This window comes from Pseudonaja textilis, chromosome 3 (genome assembly GCF_049901715.1).
Source record: "Pseudonaja textilis isolate UNSWEBS1 chromosome 3, rPseTex1.2, whole genome shotgun sequence".
NCBI classification, from domain to species: Eukaryota; Metazoa; Chordata; class Lepidosauria; order Squamata; family Elapidae; genus Pseudonaja; species Pseudonaja textilis.
In genome coordinates, this window is record NC_141992.1 from 195,899,796 (window position 1) to 195,917,208 (window position 17,413).

General features: G+C 45.1%; 1 long non-coding RNA gene across 3 annotated transcripts in view; it reads right to left on the reverse strand.

Moving 5' to 3' along the window:
• The window catches only part of LOC148126483 (uncharacterized), a 62,847-nt gene that overhangs the window by 6,436 nt on the left and 38,998 nt on the right, over positions 1-17,413 (reverse strand). For all 3 annotated transcript variants that reach the window (XR_015743325.1, XR_015743324.1, XR_015743323.1), the window contains 2 exons: positions 4,071-4,227; positions 1,566-1,666 (listed from right to left, as the gene is read on the reverse strand). This is a non-coding gene — a long non-coding RNA (uncharacterized LOC148126483). The remainder of the gene's footprint in view (positions 1-1,565; positions 1,667-4,070; positions 4,228-17,413) is intronic.

Below are 17,413 nucleotides of genomic sequence, written 5' to 3' on the forward strand. Positions count from 1 at the left end.
TCCTCCCTTGCATGTGCATAGATGTGTGTGTATATATATTCTGCTAGTTCGATACCCGTGCTTTGGTACAAAACTACTGTGTTTCTCATAAAATAAGGCCGGGTCTTTTTTTTTTTTTTTTTTGGAGCCCCGAAAAAATGGCTAGGACGTCTTTTTGGGGGTGACTTAATTTCCTCTCCCACATACACCCCAACCTAGAGTGCCCCATGCGCAGTCACCTCTCCACGAGGCCGCTTCTATCAGCTGATGGGAAGCTCCCGGAAGGCAGAGTCACCAGCCGCTTCTATCAGCTGGTAGAAGCGGCCTCGGGGAGAGTTGAGTGCACATGGGCCGCTCTAAGTGGGGGTGCAGGTGGGGGAGGAAACCTACAGGCCGGTAGAAGCAGTCTTGGGGTGAGCGCCCAGACGCACTCCCCTCGCCACGAAGCCGTTTGTATCGACCAATGGAAGCTCCCCAAAGGCAGAGTCACCAGCCGCTTCTATCGGCTGGTAAAAGCGGGTTTGTGGCGAAGGGAGTGTGCATGGGGCACTTGCTCTGAGGCTGCTTCTACCGGCCGATAGAAGCGGCTGGTGGCTCTGCCTTTGGGGAGCTTCTATCGGCCGATGTTCTATCAGTAGTAGATTGGGGTATTCTACGTGCAGGGAGCTCCTAAAGGCAAGTTTTCTCCCCCGCTTGCCCCGCATTTCTCTTCACCTCGTGTAGTTTTAATGAACAATGTGAGAAATGGAGGGTAAACGCATGGATTAAATAGGCCTAAATTTTGGGGGGCAGGGCTTAATTTTACCTCAGGCCTAGAAATCATGCTGGGCTTTCCTATTGGTGGAGGCCGTATTGTTGGAGAAACACGGTATGTGGTCGGCCTTAGTTCTTGGGGAGAAAAATAAGGGGGGAAAATTATGCCTCTGCCTACCAGCATCCATCGATATTCATCTGGCTAGCATCCTGTCAGTGTGTAAGAGAGTTGGGGGCTGTTTGGAAACTAAAGCAGTATTTGCTGTGTGAGCAAGAAGGAGACAGCAAGGAGCTTGGGCATGCATGGCTTAGCTCAACTGTTCTGTACTAAAGCTGGTTGCTGCTGTGAAACTAAAACTGAAACTGAAACTCCTCTCCTCTGCTTGTGTTTTGCATTTGGAACATATTTCTTTTCAGGTAGGGAGGGGGAGTAGAACCCTTTAGCATCAGAGCATGTTAATAATAATAATAATATTGGAAATAGTAGGGCTCTGATGGTCATTTCGATATATATATATTTAAAGTTGTAGCAACATTTCGGCAGAATCTCATCTGCCATCATCAGGCTTCTGTATAGTGTCCATCTGTGAGTCAGACTTTTATAGTGGTTTCAGATTTAAATTTGGGGCAGCAGAATATCTATTCTATTCTATTCTATTCTATTCTATTCTATTCTATTCTATTCTATTCCATTCCATTCCATTCCATTCCATTCCATTCCATTCCATTCCATTCCATTCTATTTTTATTGTTACAAAAAAATGTTCAATGATTTGATTTATTCACATACTCTCCAGAGGCTGAACTCAACTCCTGGGTGCATTTCTCCTTACCTCTATAATTTCATTGCAATTGGCCTATTTCCACGATTCTTGTAATGTCTCAATTTCTGCCAGCTTTGTGGTCTGCTGAGTTTTCTTCGTTCACCTGCAATCTTTGATAATCCGGCAGATTAACTTGGGCTGCCTTGTGACTGTCAGTTTAAAACCCTTTCCACACAGATTGTGCTGTATGTCTATGGCTTTGAGAGCCTCACACAACCTGGCAGCACTGATTTGCAACCTTTGTCAGGAGTAAATTATCAAAAAGGAGAAAGAGAGAAAGAGAGAGGGGCAAACAATGGAGAGAGAGAAAGAGAGAGAAGGATAAGAAAGGAAAGAAATAGCGAGAAAGATGAAGAGAGATCGAGAGAGAGAATGAGAGACCAAATGAGAGAGAGAATGAGAGAGAGAATGAGAGAGAGAATGAGAGAGAAAGAGAATATGTATGTATAAGAGAATGAGAGAGTGAGAGAATGAGGGAGAGAAAGAGAAAGGATGTGTGTAAGACAGAGAGAGAGAGAGAGAGAATGGGAGAGAAAGGGAATGAGAGAGAGAGAAAGAGACTGAGAGAGGGAACAAATGAGAGGGAAAGAGAAAATTTGGGTGCAAAAGAATGAGAGAATGAGAGAGAGAGAATGAGAGAGGGAAAGAGAGAGAATTTCTGTGTGATAGAATGAGAGAGAGAGAGAGAGAGAGAGAGAGAGAGTGTATATGTGTGTCAGGGAAAGAAAAAAGAGAGAAATAGAGCAAGAGAACGAATGAGAGAGCGCACATAGAAATGTTCAGTGATAAAAACATGAATTTGCTATTCAAATGCAATTACACTGAGTGGAATATATATATATATATAAATATATATATATTTAAACATTCTAAATATTTTAGAGGGCTATAAATATTCATTGCATCTCTTCCCAGTACATATTTTAAAAAATGGAGCCTTCACTTCCATTCTCTTGATGCTACTGGAGATAAAACCATCCTTAACAGAAATAGAACAATTATGGTTGGGCCAGCTGGAGTGATAAATCATAAGAAAGCAGTGAGATTAGCTTCCCCAAATGGAAATAAATAAGCATTCAGGCCTGAGAAGGAAAGAGAATGGCACTCGCAAAATACACAGTGCGCTCTGAACCGTGCCACAAGCCACAACATTGGAAATACACAAAGCTGTTCTTTGCTAAGCTGCGTTATGGGTCTAGTTACCCCACTACAGGTAATCCTTGACATACAAAAGTTCATTTAATGACACTTCAAAGTTACAATGGCACTGAAAAAAGTGACTTATGACTATTTTTCACACTTAGGATTGTTGCAGCCTCCTCAGGGTCACGTGATCGCTTGGCAACTGATTCATATTTATGGTGCTTATGGTGTCCCAGGGTCATGTCACGCGATCAACATTTATGACTTTCTGACAAGCAAAGTCAATGGAGAAGCCAGGTTCTCCTTCTTCTCCTTCCTCTCCCACTCCTCCTCTGCCTCTTTATCCACCTTCCTTCTCCTTCTCCTCCATCTTCCTCCTCCTCCTCCTCCTCCTCCTCCTCCTGGGAGAGACACATTTCTGGTTCCTGCTCTTCTGACAGCATGCCTCAACCATTGTTCTTTGATGCTGTTGTACATCAGGTCCTGTTCTTAATGCAGTATCTATTATATTGTGCTGTGTGCCTCTTGTTTTCTTCTCCAAAATAAAGTTTTGCATAAGGAGCAAGCTGCATGAAGGGTGGAGACTCAGATAGACACAAAAGTCAAGATGGTGGAGATGACTGGGTGATCTAAGACCCACCTCTTTTTAAAAAAAACAAATCTCCCGTGCAAAATAATTTAAAAAAACTGGGACCTTCACTGGGTCGCCATTACTGCCATCTTGTCTTTTTTTGATGTCCCTGTAGATACCCTTGGATCCTAACCATCGCTTCTCCTATGCTTCAGAAGACCTCAAAGCAGAGGTGGTATTCAGCCAATTCCAACCAGTTCTGGAGAACCAGTAGCGGACATTTTGAGTAGTTCAGAGAACCAGCAAACGCCACCTCTGACTGGCCCCGTCCCCATCTAGTCTCTGCCTCCCACGTTCCAGCTGATCAGTTGGATCTCCTTTGGTTGCCCTGCCCAGGAGAACGGAGCTGGAAAGCAGGTTAGTGGGGTGGGGAGGGAATGGGATGTTGCGGTAGACTTCCCCTGCCACGCCTACCAAGCCATGCTCAAAGAACTGTTCGTAATAAAATTTTTGGAATCCTACCACTGCCTCAAAGACTTGAACTTGAATGCCTCCTCGTTGAATCTCGAAGAAGAAAAATTGGGAAAGGATGAGAGCGAGATCCCAACATTAGCCGGACCTCATTCCTTCTATGAAATACTGACTCCAGGACACGGGTTCAGCCTGTGGTGAAATATGGCCATAAATAATTCAGACTTAACTACACTTGCCGGTAATAAGCAAACAAGGCCAGTGGTTGGAGCAGTGGAGGGAAGGGACCCGCCTGATTTTTTATAAATGATGTTTGTTTCTTTACTTACCGGTATTAACATTCGGTGGCTGAAAAGCGCCTCTCCCACTCATTAGTCCCAATTTGGCGGTCTGAGTTATGATTTCATCAGGAACGTTTCAATAACAGCCCCGGGCTCCCTGGCACATCTCATCCATTCTCACAGATAATTGAAGAGGGCTCAAAGTCTGAAAAACACAAGCGCGCCTAATTGCCACAGGACTTAAGAATATTGAAACGTATACTTAATACATATCTCTAGGCGCTGAATATCAATTGCTTTCTGAGTTCGGCCAAAGGTGCTGCTGGTTATCTAACTTGGACCAGGAGTCTCCAACTCTGGCAAATTTAAGCCTGGACTTCAACCAGGGGTGGGCCGCTGTGGGTTCGCAGGGGTTTGGAACACCCTCTACAGGGAGCGTTTGCACCAAGACAAATTCCTTGTGTGTCCAATCATACTTGGCCAATAAAGAATTCTATTCTATTCTATTCTATTCTATTCTATTCTATTCTATTCTATTCTATTCTATTCTATTCTATTCTACACTCTATTCTATTTTGCATTCTGTTCTGTTCTGTTCTGTTCTATTCTATTCTATTCTATTTTGCATTCTATTCTATTCTATTTTATTCTATATTCTATTGTGCATTCTCTTCTTCTCTTCTCTTCTCTTCTCTTCTCTTCTCTTCTCTTCTCTTCTCTTCTCTTCTCTTCTCTTCTCTTCTTTCTCTTCTCTATTCTATTCTATTCTATTCTATTCTGCATTCTATTCTATTTTGCATTCTATTCTATTTTATTCTATATTCTATTCTGCATTCTCTTCTCTATTCTATTCTATTCTATTCTATTCTATTCTATTCTATTCTATTCTATTCTATTCTATTCTATTCTATTCTATTCTATTCCATTCCATTCCATTCCATTCTGTTTTATATTCTATTGTGCATTCTCTTTTCTTCTCTATTCTATTCTATCCTATTCTGCATTCTATTCTATTCTGCATTCTATTCTATTCTGCATTCTATTCTATTCTATTCTATTCTATTGTGCATTCTCTTCTCTTCTCTTCTCTTCTCTTCTCTTCTCTTCTCTTCTCTTCTCTTCTCTTCTCTTCTCTTCTCTTCTCTTCTCTTCTCTTCTTCTATTCTATTCTATTCTGGCTAAGATTCTGTGCAGTTCAGAAAACCCACAAATCCCACTCCTGGCTGGCCCCATCCACCCCACCCCGCCCCTCCCAGGAGTCCCTATGTGGCCCATTTTGGATGCAGGTAAGGGCAGGGCGTGCACAGAGGTTTGGGGAGGGCAAAAAAATTGGCTTCCCGGAAGTTCAGGAAGGCCGGAAATGTGTCCGTTTCTAGCTTCCAGAGAGCCTCCAGAGCCCAGGAAGGCAATTTTTGCCCTCCCAGAGGCTTGAGGAAAGCCTCCAGACCCCTGGGAAGGCAAAAACACCCCTCCCACCATGGTGTAGGAGACTGCCTAGGCCACACCCATCATGGCTATGTCCACCCAGTAACTGGGCAGATAACCCCATTGCTAAAATTTTTGAAGCTCATCCCTGACTTCAACTCCTATTCCGGGAATTACAGTTGAAGTTAAGTTGGGAATTCTGGGAGTTGAGTTGAAGATGAAGAAATTCTGGAGTTGAAGTCCTCCAGGCTTAAAGTTGCCAAGCTTGGAGAGTCCAACCTGGACACTTATAGGATTTTTTTGTTGTTGTTGTTCAGCTGCTAAGTCATGTCTGACTTTTCTGGGGCCCCATGGACCACAGACGGGAGGACTACATTCTCCGCGCTCTCCCAGAGATGCTTCTGTGGTCATGTGGCCAACATGACCCTATGCTGAAATGCACGGAACGCTGTTACTTTCCTATCGAAGTGGTACCTATTTATCTACTTGCATTTGCTTGCTTTCGAACTGCTAGGTGGGCAAGAGCTGGAACAAGGAACAAGAGCGCATTCCATTCCACAGAGCTTGAGTGTTTTGACCCAGTTCCCAAACATAAAAAGAATGCTAGAATGCTGTTTTTAACTAAACATTCCCTTTAATAGAAACGCCAGCAACCCTGGCAAAGAGTCTCTCTCTCTCTCTCTCTCTCTCTCTCTCTCTCTCTCTCTCTCTCACACACACACACACACACACACACACACACACAGCAGGCTAATGAAGTTTCTAAGTGCCTATGGAAAGCGAAGCTCGCTCCCCTTCCCCTGAAATGTCTCCAACATAACAGGAGTCAGTCTCTCTCTCTCTCTCTCTCTCTCTCTCTCTCTCTCTCTCTCTCTCTCTCTCTCTCTCTCTCTCTCTCTCTCTCACCACACTCGTAGTGGAAGTCCTGGAAGGTGAACTCACTCTTTTTCCAGCAGTGGAGACACACACACACACATGCTCCGACGGCGCCTCCAACTCTCAGCGCTGCAGTTTCCAAGAAAGAATTACGATATAGTTTCAGACAGGATTTGGAAGTTCAGGCTATCAGTGGCTGACCAGCAGGGAGATAAAAAGTTGTCTGTCACATCTATTCATCTCTGCCCGCTGCCTTTTATCCCCAGAGCTAGGGTAGGACTTAGCTGGCAGTGGTGGTTCTTCCATCCCAAGGACCGGCCCATAGATTTCCACTGCTCTCCTCTGCCTTCTGTGCATCCACATGTCAGGCACTGGACACAGCTGTTCCTCTTCTTCCTCATCAACCACCTCTAAACTTGGGGACTGTTGACTCTCCATCTGAGGACGGCCCAAGCTCTGCCTCTGTCTCTCTCTCTCTCTCTCTGACAGCTCTATTCCCTCTTCCACCTAGGAGCTCTCAGATTGCCTTGATTCTGACTCTGACTCCCACGCCTCCTCCTCCTCCTCCTTCGATTCGGTTGTTGGAGGGGCCAGCAGCTGACAATATCGGGTCTCAAACCTGAGCTAACAAGCTCAATATTTTTAACCGCTGCGCCATCATGCCCCTCAGCCAGATTAAGTGTCTCCGCCAAGCCATTTAATAAGGTGAGAAAACAGAAAGAAAGAATTCTATACCGGATTGGCCATCAACTGAATCAACAAGGACAATGTCAGAGTTTTGGGGCATCTGTCAACAAGTAGGCAATAGGACTTAGAAGATATGGATGTACAACCAGGTCCTAGATATGTACTAGATATGTCCTTGACTTACGACCATAACTGAATCCAACATTTCTATTTGAAATTCACACCTTTATGGTCTGCTGTTTTAAATTAGAAGCAACTAAGCGGTTATACTTAAAGCAAATGTTTGAACATCGGAAAAGAATTTATCTACACTCAAATGTCACTGAACAACAATGAGCAGATCAAAGGAGATTCACTGCCAGAAATCAAATATTCAGGGATGCAGAAAAATGAAAGAGATTCAGAAAAATGGTAAAAATAGAAGACCCTAAAAACGAGTGGTAGCAGAATAGAAGAAATTCAGATAACAACAAATTGCATTTTTTTTTTAAAAAAGGAAAGGAACTACAGAAATGATAACTTAGAAGAAGTAAGAGCCAGTACAGGTCAACATTGAAACAACCAGGGAACACTCCTCCCCCTCCTCCTCCTCCTCCTCCTCCTCCTCCTCCTCCTCCTCTCCAAAAAACCCATTCCCTTGTAGCACTGATGATGTTCCCTAGTTAGGGTCATGAAATGTCAGCAAGAAAACCACAAAACTCAGAGAGAGAACCAATAACCCACTGTCCTCCTCCTCCTCCTCCCTCTCTTCCTCCCTCTCCTCCCCTCCTCTTCTCCACAAAATCCCCTCCTTACTAGCAATGATGATGTTACCAAGCTGGGTCATGAAACGTCTGCAAGAAAACCACCAAGCCCAGAGAAAATGAAGGACCCCTCATTTCAACCCTGAGCTACAAATATTCTCCTCTACTAAGACTTTTGATTTACACCCACACACAACTATTTGCAACTCTAATAATTTAGTAGACTATCAGTAGCCAAAATGCCAGCCTCCAACAGGTTCAGAACGCTTCTGCATTCTGCTGTGGAGGGCGATGTATCCATCTCTCTGGAAAGGGATAAAAATAAACCAGTAATTGGAGTTTGCTACAGGAGAGCAAGCTTTAGAGGGGACGGCAACCACTTTCTTGTAAATCCCTGCTTTGTAGCTAGTTATCTCTTCCCCAGCAGCCTCACAGGAAGGACCAAGCTCTTCCCAAGCTGTCATTTTGATCAAAAATGTTCACATTTTGGGCTGCTTAAGGAGGGAGAGAGACAGACAGACAGAGAGACAGACAGAGAGAGACAGAGACACAGAGAGAGACATGCACAGAGAAATACACATAGACAGAGAGACAGAGAGACAGAGACACACACACACACACATACAGAGAGAGACACACAGAAAGAGAGACAGACAGACACAGAGAGAGAGAGACAGAGAGAGGGAAAAGCAAAGACTTCAAACTTAACATCTGCTCCGTGCCTGAATTGCCAGGTATTTTTCTTCTCAAAAAGTTGAAGGAGGAATTTGGCCGATGAAACCAAAAAGTCATAATGAAGCGTTGTTGGAGAGACATAAATGGGAGGATTGACAACTAACCACATTCAGAACAGAAACGCCAAGATGGATATTCAGCTCTTCAGCTTTGACTTGCTGGCCCGACATTTGGACTTAACGCAGGTCAATCAATTGGCTCTTGTATCGATTTTTTTTTTCCTTTTAAAAAATAAACTTCTCAAGTGATGGACAGTCCCCAATAATTCTCTTTTGGTGCTGCTGCTGCCGCGTCTTTTTTGAAAAAATATTTTATTGAAATTTGTTATAACGGTAAATACAATGGGAATTTAAAACAGATTTTAAAAAATGTAAATAGCAATATATATTCCTGCAACAAGAGAAAAAAGAAAGAGGAAAAACAGATTGAGTTAAGATCGTGAGGTTTTCAACGAAGAGATTTTATTTGGTCCTGTATCATGTTGGGAGCTTGCTTCTAGATTTTACGCTCGATGTAGAAATAAAAATGAAATTTAGAATTTTGAAGATTTAAAAATTGTCCAAGTTATGGAACTGGCTTGTAATAATTATAGATAATATAAAAAGTTGAAGTTATAATTTTATTGTTTTGAAAAGAAGTCAGAAATCCACCTTGTCTTTTCTCTTTTTTTCTTTCTTTTTCTTTCCTTTTTCCTAAGTTTCGCAATCCCCCTTTTTGTTATGTGGTGGAGTTCTGGTATAAATGTGAAGCCTCTGTTCCAATTCCAGGGTCAACTGTAGGCCCATCTCTATCCTGATTATCTTGAAATTACAAGAATTTTCAGCCAGCAGAAAATCTGGAAGTTTCAATGTCTTTAGACTTCTGTTGTGCAAATGCACATTGTACAATGTACAATAAAATTTTAAAAAGTGCATCTTTGGACAGTCATGGGGAAATCTCATTCTTGTTTTAATTCCTCCCTTCCCTCCTTCCCGGTCTCCCTATTTCCTTCCTTCTTTTCTCCCTCTCTTCCCGCCTCTCTCCTTTCTCTCTTCCCCTTCTCCTTCCTTCCTTCCTTCCTTCCTTCCTTCCTTCCTTCCTTCCTTCCTTCCTTCCTTCCTTCCTTCCTTCCTTCCTTCCCTCCCTCCCTATTTCATTCTTCCCTGTCTCCCTCCCTTCTCTTCCCCTCCACTCTCCTTTCTTTCTCTTTTCCCCTTCTCCTTCCTTCCTTCCTTCCTTCCTTTTTTTCCTTCCTTCCTTCCTTCCTTCCTTCCTTCCTTCCTTCCCTCCTCCATTTCCTTCCTTCCTTCCTTCCTTCCTTCCCTCCCTATTTCATTCTTCCCTGTCTCCCTCCCTTCTCTTCCCCTCCGCTCTCCTTTCTTTCTCTTTTCCCCTTCTCCTTCCTTCCTTCCTTCCTTCCTTCCTTCCTTCCTTCCTCCCTCCCTATTTCATTCTTCCTTCCTTCCTTCCTTCCTTCCTCCCTATTTCATTCTTCCCTGTCTCCCTCCCTTCTCTTCCCTCCGCTCTCCTTTCTTTCTCTTTCCCCTTCTCCTTCCTTCCTTCCTTCCTTCCTTTTTTCCTTCCTTCCTTCCTTCCTTCCTTCCTTCCTTCCTTCCTTCCTTCCTTCCTTCCTTCCTTCCTTCCTTCCTTCCTTCCTTCCTCCTATTTCATTCTTCCTTCCTTCCTTCCTTCCCTCCTATTTCATTCTTCCTTCCTTCCTTCCTTCCTTCCCTCCCTATTTCATTCTTCCCTGTCTCCTCCCTTCTCTTCCCCTCCGCTCTCCTTTCTTTCTCTTTTCCCTTCTCCTTCCTTCCTTCCTTCCTTCCTTCCTTCCTTCCTTCCTCCCTCCCTATTTCATTCTTCCTTCCTTCCTTCCTTCCTTCCCTCCCTATTTCATTCTTCCCTGTCTCCCTCCCTTCTCTTCCCCTCCGCTCTCCTTTCTTTCTCTTTTCCCCTCTCCTTCCTTCCTTCCTTCCTTCCTTTTTTTCCTTCCTTCCTTCCTTCCTTCCTTCCTTCCTTCCTTCCTTCCTTCCTTCCTTCCTTCCTTCCTTCCTTCCTTCCCTCCCTATTTCATTCTTCCTTCCTTCCTTCCTTCCTTCCCTCCCTATTTCATTCTTCCCTGTCTCCCTCCCTTCTCTTCCCCTCCGCTCTCCTTTCTTTTCTCTTTTCCCCTTCTCCTTCCTTCCTTCCTTCCTTCCTTCCTTCCTTCCTTCCCTCCCTCCCTATTTCATTCTTCCTTCCTTCCTTCCTTCCTTCCCTCCCTATTTCATTCTTCCTGTCTCCCTCCCTTCTCTTCCCCTCCACTCTCCTTTCTTTCTCTTTTCCCCTTCTCCTTCCTTCCTTCCTTCCTTCCTTCCTTTTTCCTTCCTTCCTTCCTTCCTTCCTTCCTTCCTTCCTTCCTTCCTTCCTTCCTTCCTTCCTTCCTTCCTTCCTTCCTTCCTTCCCTCCCTATTTCATTCTTCCTTCCTTCCTTCCTTCCTTCCCTCCCTATTTCATTCTTCCCTGTCTCCCTCCCTTCTCTTCCCCTCCGCTCTCCTTTCTTTCTCTTTTCCCCTTCTCCTTCCTTCCTTCCTTCCTTCCTTCCCTCCCTCCCTCTCTCCCTCCTTCCCTATTTTGTTCTTTCTTTTCTCCCTCCCTTCTCTTCCCCTCCGCTCTCCTTTCTCTATCTTTTCTCCTACCTTCTTCCCTTCCCTTCTCTTTTCCTCCTCCCTGCTTTCCTTCCTTCCTCCCCATTTCTTGCCTTTTTTTCTCCCTCCCTCTCTTCCCTCCCCTGCCCTCCTCTCTCCTTTCTTTCTCATTCCCCTTCTCCCTCCTTCCTTAATTCCTTCTTTCCATTCTTCCTTCGCTTTCCTTCTTCCCTTCCCTTTCTTTCTTTCTTTCTTTCTTTCTTTCTTTCTTTCTTTCTTTCTTTCTTTCTTTCTTTCTTTCTTTCTTTCTTTCAGAGCCGATATTTTCACGCTTTCACCTTTATAGTGTGGTGTTCCAGGACAAATGGGGAAAATTTGACATTTTCTTTTGCCTTCCTTCATTCCATTTTCTGGGAAGTTTTTTCCTCCCTGTTTAACTTGGGGAGACTTTAATTATACATCATGATTTTACATTCAAAACCATTCCAGACAGGTGATTGTTAATGCCTCGGTTGAGAAGACATTGAGGTATTATAAATGGAGATGATAAAACTCTCTCCTCTCAAGGATTAAAATCCTTGTTCAACTTTAAGTTCATTAAAATAAATAAAGAAATAAATGAAACAGGGAGGGGAAAAAAAATCCCACCCTTCCTTGATCCTCTTAACATATTTGTGCGACTGAAGGGGAGGAGGATCTGCAAGATGGAAGGCCTCGTGACACGGCTTCCCTTCAGGCCTAGTGGATTGACCAATTTACATATTTATTGAATAATTTATATTCTACAAAGAGCTTATCCACTCCAAAAAGGTTGTGTCTTCTTTTCAGCTGAAGTAAGAACAAGTGTTGGGGACGTGAACCTCTCACAACTTGGAGCTTAGCAAAACAAGTCCGAGCTAATAATAACTGGCCTTTCCAGATATTTGTTTTTCAGGGGGCAGAGATGATGGTGGCTTCCTATGGGGCAGGGGGCCGCTGGCACATTGGGGCCTCTTGCTGAGCCTCGGAAATAGGCAAAGCAGAAGTTACGGGAAATCTGGAACTATGGAGAGACCAGGAGCTGGCAGGTCCCTTCTGACCAGGCAATCTTTAGTTGGCCAGAAGGTGCCTTCCTTCCTTCCTCCTTTCATCCCTCTCCTATTATTCCTTCTTTCTCCTATCCCCCTTCCTTCCCTTCTTCCTTTCCTTCCCCTATCCTCCTTCTGTTCCTTCCTTCCTTCTCCTATCCTTCTTTTTCTTTCTTTCTTCCTTTGCCTATCCTCCTTCTTTTCATTCCTTCCTCCCTCCCTCCCCTATCATTCCTTCCTTCTCCTATCCTTCCTTCCTTCCTTCCTTCCATCATTCCTTCCTTCCCCTATCCTCCTTCCTTCCCTTTCTTTCCCTATCCTTCTTCTTTTCCTTCCTTCCTTCCCCTATCCTCCTTCTTATCATTCTTTCCTTCTTTCCCTCCTCTATTATTCCTTCCTTCCTTCCTTCCTTCCTCTTTCTTTCCTTCCTTCCTTCCTTCCTTCCTTCCTTCCTTCCTTCCTTCCTTCCTTCCCCTTCCTTTTCCTTCCTTCCTTCCCCTAATCTCCTTTTCATTCCTTCCTTCCTTCTCCTATCCTTCCTTCCTTCCTTCCTTCCTTCCTTCCTTCCTTCCTTCCTTCTTTCTTTCTTTCTTTCTTTCTTTCTTTCTTTCTTTCTTTCTTTCTTTCTTTCTTTTCTTTCTTTCTTTCTTTCCACCATTCCTTCCATCACCTATCCTCCTTCTTTTCTTTCCTTCACTTATCCTCCTTCTATTCCTTTCCTTTCCTTCCTTCCTTCCTTCCCTACCCTATCCTCCTTCTCCTTCCTTCCTTCCCTCCCTCCCACCCTTCCCCAGGCTGTAAGTTACTATATCCCAGTTAGTGAATCCAGCTTCCCCCATTGACTCTCCTTGTCTAGAGCTGGGTGGGAAGATTGCAAACAGTGATCCCATGACCCAAGGATCTGCAGCTGTTGTAAATACATTGGTTACCAAGTGCCTGAAGTTTGATCAGTGGGGATGCTGTGATGGTGATTAGTGCAAGGACCAGCCGTATGTCAGTCTTTTCAGTGCTATTGTAACTTTGAATGGTCACTAAATGAACAATTATTGTAAGTCGAGGACTATCTGTATGACAAACCTCTTCGTTCAGAACACAATGTCCCCAGCTAAAGCTATGATATCGCATTGGGGGCAGAGTTGGGAGAGGGAGAGAGGAAACAGGAAAGGGAATGAGAGGTGGAGAGGGAGGAAGGGGGAGAGAGAGGTAGAGGAGAAGGGGAGAGGGAGGGAGAGGGAAAGGCAGTGGGAGGGGGGAAAGGGAGAGGGGGGGAGAGAGGGAGAGGGAGAGGGAGGAAGGGTGAGAGAGAGGCAGAGGGGACAAGGGAAGGGAGAGGGAGGAAGGGGGAGAGGGAGGAAGGGGAGAGAGAGAGGTAGAGGAGAAGGGAGGAGGAGGGAGAGAGGGAAAGGCAGAGGGAGAGAGGGAGCAGGAGAGGGGGAAGGGGGAGAGAAAGGGAGGGGAGAGGGAGGAAGGAGATAGAGAGGCAGAGCAGAGGTATAAGAGAGGGAGGGGGAGAGGGAAAGGCAGAGGGAGAGCAGGGAAAAGGAGGGGGTTGGGGAGTGGGAGAGGAGGAGAGAGAGAGAAAAGAAAGTGGAAAAGGAAATGAGAGGGAGAGAGGGAGAGAGGGAGGAAGGGAGAGAGAGAAAGGCAGAGGGGAAGAAGGAGAGAGAGGGTGGGAGAGAGAGATCAGGGAGTTAGGGAGGGAAGGAGAGAGAGAGAGAGAGAGAATTTTAGCTTCTTTGGGCAAAGCAGACAGAGAACAGACTCCCTAGTAATATTAATCTCAAATCAGATTTCCATATGGATCTGGCTTGAGAGAACCAGCCAAGAAACTGAATTCAGACTTCCTAGTGAAGGAGTCAGCCTGGAGAAGGCTTGTTCCCTGATTAGCATTACAATCCTGCAATACTTCTGAGGATTAAGCAATTTATGGCACCTTGGTTACAACACGGTGTTTTGAACCACGTCCAAGAGAGGCTGTCGGTTTCGCGGAGTTTGCATGCCCTTCCCCAACCCACCTCACCTTTACATAAACCCGATGCAGTCAATGCTTCACATAGTTCAGAATAAAGCATTCACATCTAGGAGGGAGAAGATGAAATCACCTTCTTCTTCTTTCTCTCTTCCCTGTCTTCCAAAAGACTCAGATTAAAAATAGCACAGAATACAGGTGGGCAACATTTTCCTGCTGGATAAAATGCTATACTTTTGCCAATATGTGTGCTTGCACCTGTGGCAATATGCTTACCTGTCAAAAATGCAGGTAGATGCGCACCAATACACACACCTACATTCCGCCGAGATGTCCTTGCCTAAAGATAAAGATGCATTTTCAGGTTCTCTGCACCTGAAACACACCTGGCTTTTGCTGTGCTAATTAACTGTGAAAGATTGGGAGAGGAAAATTGGACAACACACAGGAATGGGAAAATCGACTATATGTATATTGTCAGGCTCCGAAAACCAAAAAAAGACATGTTTAAGTTCTTCTAAGCAGTTCCTTTAATGTTCTTCACCGTGAGACAGAATCTTGCCAAGCTAAAGCTACTCTTTGTATCATTAAAGATATCCTCTAGGGCAGTGGCCCCCAACCTTTTTTGTGCCAAGGCCCGGTACCGGCATCACAAAATGATCTGCGGCCCGGTGCCCGGCATCAGCACGCATGACAAGGCAAGGCGAGCCGAGCGACCGGCCAGCCAGCCATCCCCGCTTCTCCCGCCACCTTCAACTCTTCCTTTGTACCTTTGTCGATGGGCCGGGACGCCCGGGACGGTCGCTCGGCTCGCCTTGCCTTGGGTGCTGAAAGAATCCTCGTGCCTTAGTTTCGTTGAAGCCGCCCCCTCCCCTTCGTTGAAACTAAGCGCGAGGATTCCTTCAGGACAAACGCCGCTTTCCAACCGGAAAAGCTCACCCGGAAGCACTTTCTCATCAAACAAGATGGCGGCGCCCAGCAAACCGGTGGCCCAGTAGGAAATGTTCCACAGACTGGTACCGGTCCACGGCCCGGTGGTTGGGGACCCCTGTTCTAGTCCATGCCCTGCCCAAGCAGGAGAATCTACTCCATTCTAGATCCAGTGATGCAGCACTCACAACTTCTGGAGATAAGTCATTCCATTGATTAATTATTCTCACTATCAGGAAATTTCTCCTTAGCTCTAGGTTGGATCTCTCTTTAACGGCCTCCCACTTGTTACTTCTTGTCCTATCCTCAGGAACTTTGAAAAATAGGCTGACACTTCTCTGTGATAGTCCATCAAGGACCAGAAGACAGCTATCAAATCATCCCTAGTCCAGTGGTGGGATCCAATTTTTTTTTTACTACCAGTTCTGTGGGAGTGGCTTGGTGGGTGTGGCAGGGGAAGGATACTGTAAAATCTCTATTCCCTCCCCACTCCTGAGGGAAGAAGGTTACTGCAAAATCCCTCCTCACCTCACTGACCTGCTTTCCAGCTCCGTTCTCCTGTGCAGAGCAATAAAAGAAGACCCAACCAATCAGCTGGGACTCAGGAGGCAGAGAATAGATGGGGGCGGGGCCAGTCAGAGGTGGTATTTGCCGGTTCTCCGAACTACTCAAAATTTCCGCTACCAGTTCTCCAGAACTTGTCAGAACCTGCTGAATAGCACCTCTGCCCTAGTCCTTCTTTTCAATAGACTAGACACGCCCAGTTTTCTCAATTGTTTTTCATACGGTTGACGATTTTCATACGGTTGACCAGAGATCTATTGTATTGAGTGGTTCACGTTAGGATCTTCCTAGGCTAAAATGAGAATTTGGTTCACCCGTCTCTCTTCAAATCACGGAAGAGTTATTTGATACTCCTTTAGATCTCCTGACTGAACCCAGGAGGGCAATGGAGAAGCACATTACACAGTTGGCTCGAACTGGCATAATGACCATCCTGCTCCTTTGCTTCCCAGCAAGGGGTTGAAGAAGCATTTAATACCCTGCCTCTTTGCTACCTTCTTTAAGGCAGAAGCTTTAAGAAATGGATGGAATTGTTGACTCATAAATAGACCCATCAGGCAATCCTTGAAGCTAATTTCGGCTCTGCTTCCAACAGTGTTCCTCTCCCTTCCTTCCCCAGATGCTACTTTTCTCCCTGTAAAGATGTAAGTCACAAAGAACCTGGAATAATTAAACCTCCAGCCACCAACATTGTCGGCTTATTAACGCTCCACCAGTCTCAGTTCGTCACCTCTCATTCCTGCAGCACAATAAGCTACGTTAATTCTGCTTTCGCCACTGAAGAAAGAGTGACGAATGTTCCAATCTCCTTTGCTTTGTTCTTAATTTTTGCTGTGATGTCCAGAACTAGAACTTTTAACTGCTCAGAAGTCTACAGTTTGTAGTAATAGCATCCGGGGAGTCCCTGGTGCTCTCTGAACTTGGTGGTTTGCTTGCAGATGTTTCATTACTCAACTAGGTAACATCATCCATGCTGGCATGAAAAGTGTTACCTTGGTGGATAATGAAACATCAGCAAGCAAATGATCGATCTCAGATAGCACCAAGTGCCCCCACAGTTCAACCTTGAGCTACGGACACTCACATCTATTAAAATTCCATCTGTTGGATTCTTTGGCACAATCCTCCTCCTCCTCCTCCTCCCTCCTCCTCCTCCTCCTCCTCCTCCTCCCTCCTCCTCCTCCTCCTCCTCCTCCTCACAAATCCCACTACCTTCTAGCAGCGATAATGTCACTAGTTGGGTAATGAAATATCTGCAAGAAAATGATCAAGTTCAGAGAGCACCAAGGTCCTTTTCCTCCTCCTCCTCCTCCTCCTCCTCCTCTTCCTCACAAATCCCACTACTTTCTAGCAGTGATGATGTCACCAAGTTGGGTAATGAAATGTCTGCAAGAAAATGATCAAGTTCAGACAGCACCAAGGTCCTCCTCCTCCTCCTCCTCCTCCTCCTCCTCCTCCTCCTCCTCACAAATCCCACTACTTTCTAGCAGCGATGATGTCACCAAGTTGGGTAATGAAACGTCTGCAAGAAAACAATCAAGTTCAGAGACCACCAAGGACCCCACAGCTCAACCCGGAGCTACCAATAGTTATTTCAATTAGTACCATGAAAATTGCAATTGGTGCCTATCAAAGCCAGGCCTTTCTCCCTGCTATTGTCCTGACCGTCTTGAATTAGAATCTTACACTGACAAGTGGCTGAGCGCACACATCACGGCCATATATGCCTCACTATCCGAACGTAACTATCCGAACTATCTCTGTAAGGGGCTGTGGGTTTCCTACAAAC